Source organism: Lottia gigantea (assembly GCF_000327385.1).
Source record: "Lottia gigantea unplaced genomic scaffold LOTGIsca_166, whole genome shotgun sequence".
NCBI lineage: Eukaryota > Metazoa > Mollusca > Gastropoda > Lottiidae > Lottia > Lottia gigantea.
In genome coordinates this window covers 50509-55491 of record NW_008708067.1, presented here as the reverse complement: position 1 = coordinate 55491, position 4983 = coordinate 50509, and positions in this window count along the sequence as shown.

Below are 4983 nucleotides of genomic sequence, written 5' to 3'. Positions count from 1 at the left end.
TACTCATCTAGTTGAGCCACTTGTTACTGTATATGTAATTAATAAACTTACGATCGCTTCCACAGTGTGAAACGCAGGTACATACATCATGGGAACATCTCACTTCAAATCCATTAGTACATGATGTTATACTGCAATCATTGTCCTGTTTACATCTCTCGCACAACACAACGGCTGAAATATATATATATATATCTGATTCTTGTACATTCCTTCCTCAAAATCATCCTTCCCGGATCGATCTGATGTCAAATATTTTCGAATTTGAGACAATATATGGTCTACAATATTCTGAAGAATGTATAAAATATAAAATTTTAAGATAACCGTGTAAAAAAAAATAGTTAGCTAAAGCTAATAACGCAATCACAGAGCAACAGAGCAAAAAAATGTCATAAAATTCAATACAATATTTTCTTCCTAATTTTGCTCTGGCATTAGAGCATTCTCCTCAAATATTCCCAAGAAGTTTCGTAATATGTCGGCTCATAAAACTATCTTCAATAGCCAACTATAACCATCTTCTTCATATCCCAGTGATTTGAAAAAAAGAGTTTTTCTTACCAACAAGAAGAGCTAATATGATGACGACTTTCATTTTGTTAGAGATAAGATTGTTCTGGTTTCCAAAAACTGGACGACCGTATTTTTATATCTTTGATGGCCACAAGGTCATAAAATCAAAACCAGCTGGAATCTCTCAAGAAAGATAATTCATAAATTTGATTAAGACTGACATTTTCGCTTATACCTGTCCTTTCCTTATGTTTAATCTAAGCTTATCTTCAATTTACCGGGGATACTTAAAACCGATAGTTCTGATCAAAGGTATGGTTGCCGGTCAATAAGCCAGGGAATAGTTATCATTGTGAAAAATGATGTAAAAAATAGCCATCGTAATACGCCCACAATTGGAATGGCAGCTAAGTCGTCCGGGAGGTTGACAAGAGTTTATCAATAAATTAAATAATTCGAAAACAATATTTTCATACTGCAAGGGCTTTATCCACAGCCTTTTTCTCTGAGGTGTTTAGAAGCTAAAGATTGAACACGTTTTTTAAAAAACAATAATAGCTATCTTTAGATTTTTTATTTTTAAATATGGTTCGTTAAAATCTGTTGAGAATTGTGCCTTGAACGAGATATCAAGGTAAAGGGCAATAACTCACATTAAATACTTTTTAGATTTTTTTTTTAGAAATATTAAAAAATTGCACCAAGTTTTGTCAAAATCCGTCAGGAATTGTGCCTTCTAGACATGTCACAAGCTAACATTTGAAAGCGTTTTTAAGAACAAGGGCAATTACTCAATATATTTTTTATTTGTCTGATTTTGAATAGGATTCATCATTTAGTGACAACAAACATTCACATCAAATTTTATCAAAATTTATCAATAAACCAACTCTCTATCGCGTCCACAAAACATTTTCACGAACAAGGGAAGTCACTCATTAAATATTTTTCGATTTGTCTGATTTTCAATAGGATTCTTCCTTAGGTGTTACAATCACTCGCACTAAATGTTATGAAAATCCATCAAGAAACCAACTCTTATCGTGCCCCAAAACAATTGTGGATAGATAGACAGACATTCATTTTGGGCGTATAAAAATGAATGACTGAAGAAGGCTAGGCCAGATATACATACATATGGTTGTTAAATACATTGTGCAAAGTCGTCCAAAACTATTGCACCTTCTACCGTGGTAGACTTTTGCAAGTAAATGACGATATAATGGTTAAGTCAATAACTTGTACTTCACTCCTTAAATCGACATGTTTTTTTGTTGTTTTTTTTTTTGCTCTAATCTTATCAAACCGACACCGACACTAATGTACACAGTCTATAACAGTCGGGATCACTTATGTGAAATAATTTACACCATATTCACGATCTGCCGATAATTTGAACAAAACTTTTAGCAGTAAACATGAAATCAACTGAAATAGTGAAATACTTAGCTATCTATCGACACACCTTTTGATTTTGACGAGTTATGCCCTTGACCTAATTAAAACGTGTCAATATATGTCTGCGAACACAATATAAAACTACAGCTTCATCACAGAAAATTGTTCACAGTTTTATGGGTTTTTTTTCTTATTTCAATGAAATTTGTTTTGATCGAAGATGTTGATAAGATCTTGCATGATTTCGATTTTGACGATTGTTTGAAAAGCGGTTCCCGAGTCCTTGTTATTGGCAAATTAATATATCGCATCTGTGATGCATTTACCGTTCCTTTTTTGGAGGATCGGTCTTGACTGTCTTCAACTCAGATTATTTTGATTTTGGGGTCTGAACTCCACTTCAACCTAGATTGTTTAGGTTTTACATTGGTTTTGGGGTCTCGACGCGGTTTCAACCTAGATTGTTTAGGTTTTGGGGTCTCCACAATGTCTTCAATCACGATTGATTTGGTTTTGGGGTCTCGACTCTGACTTCAACCTAGATTGCTTTGGTTTTGGGGTCTCGACGCGGTTTCAATTTAGAATGTTTTGGTTTTGGGGTCTCTCAAACTAGATTATTTTCGTTTTGGGGTCTCTTTCTTCAGCCTAGATTGCCTTTGGTTTCGATTTTGAGTACCTTGAGCAGTTGAAGCTGTTGCATTGCATGAATATTTCTGTGCCATGGCCTCTGTAATGTAAATTGTTATTGAGCCTGATTTTGGTTTCTGGCGTATCTTCATAATAGGCACGTCAGATAAAACGTCTAGAATCGGATCACAGACATCGAGTCTGTCATTGGTCAGCTAAACTAAAGATAGGAGAGAGACCTTTCGCTAAGTATTTAAACACTTCTCGAAAATCGAAGTACTGTGTGCGTGCGAAACTTTCAATAGCTCTCCAAATCATGTTAATTTTTGGGAGAACTCGCCATTGTGCGGCCATAAATTTCTTTAGAACAGACACACAAGCAGCATTTACTGAAGCGGGGTTAACAGCAGTTCCTGTTTTCAGTTGTGCGATATCCAACTTAATAATGCTCTCTGAACCAGTAATAGTATTTAAACAGTACATTAGCAATTATTTATCGAATACTTTGTTAAATTTATTTCAAGAATTTCTTTCGATAGTATCATAGTAGGGGCTATCATACAATGAGCTTCTGATGGTCGCCGAAAACTGGCGATACATATGAATTCTCTCTCGAGAAACCCTATTATCATTGGAAGCATAATTGGTAACGACATTGGCTAGTTTCGATATACTAGTAAGAATATCACTCATCCAAAGCTGTCCCTTTAAACATCGTCAAATATCCAACAGATTATTCACGAACAAGCAATTCAATATATAAACTGAAATAAAAAATGTGCAAGGATTATTTATAAGGAATAAACTCACAATGGTTCTAAATTTTTGCTCGAGATATTTACGACCATTTCAGTATCTTATCATTAATTTGTTGACCAGATTTGAAAGAATGAGTGTTGCCGTTAGTCCATGACTTCAGCGAGTTTCTGCGACTTTCTAATAGTGCTTCCTTTATTTGAAGCCTCTTTAAATTAGTTTCGACTTTCTTCAGTTGATCTTCATTTCTTTATATTTCATTGCACCAACATTTCTATCTCGTCCAGATCAAAGTGACAAGCGCTAACCTGAACTAACCATTAGGCACAGAAAACTGAAACGTATTACCAGTATAAAGGGTTAACATGACAAGTGCTAACCTGATCTAAATGTTTGTTTGAGATATTCCACGATCATTTCAGTAACTATGAGATAGTCGCTTGTATGTGACTTATATCCATATATCATTTATTTGGAGACCAGTTTTCGAAAGAATGAGTTTTGCCGTTAGGTCCATGATTTCAGCGAGTTTCTGTGACTTTCTGATAGGGCTTTCATTTATTCGGATCCTCTTTAAGTTAGCTTCAACTTTCTGCAGTTGATCTTAATTTTTTTTATATTTCGGCCAACATTTCTTTCCTGTCCGTATCAAAATGACATGTGCTAACCTGAACTAACCATTAGACGCAGAAAACTGAAAACTTATCAGCGGTATTAAGGGTAATGCATATCTGAACTAACCATTAGGCGCAGAAAACTGAAAACATTTCACCAGTATTAAGGGTTAACATGGCAGGTGCTAACCTGAAATAATCATCAGGCGTAGAAAAATAGGTCGTAATATTCTATTTTATTAGCCTAATTTGAGAGTTTTTGAGTGTATTGTTCGGCTAAGTCTAGCATCTAATTCTTATGAATAAAAACTACAAGAGTTTGTTTCACAATGTTTGCATTTCTTCGTATTACGTGTTTCAATTAATGTGTTAACATAAATTATGAAAAATAATCAGTATGCTTTCGCAAAATAATATAAACAAAAATCGATACATTCAGAATCTTGCTATGACCAAATCCTTAAATCTTTAATACGTCAATTGATAAAATATATTTCCTTTCATGTGAACCAAGACAACAAAGTTGTTGATTAAAGCAAGTCATGCGTTGAAATTTGTTGTCGTTTCAGATAAAAATATATATTTCTCATACTTAATAAAACTTTAAATGCGAAGATTGAATGTTACTCTCTTATCTGTACAGAAACAAAAGGGAAAAAAATATAAATTCATTTGATATGACATAATGATATGATATGATAAAATATTTCCCATTGAAATAATGAGAAAAATTAAACTGATTTTTTTGTAATATATATCCTGCCCCAGGGCCAAATTTTGTAAACAATATAATCTACCCATGTTCTCACACCGTTAATTAATATTACGATCAATTGAATTATCAAAAAATACACGTATAGCCCTGATGCTCGGGGCTAATAAAGGGTTTATCTGATTGTAGGAAATATAAAAGACTTGTTGCTTATTTGTATCTAAACACATTTTGAATGAATTGCCATTGAAGACGCAAATAAAAATTAAGAATGTTTCAGCTGTCCAGTTAAGATTTTTTTTCGCTTTTCTTCTTATTTTGTGAACTTTTGACATATTCAGTGTAGTCAAATAATTCACT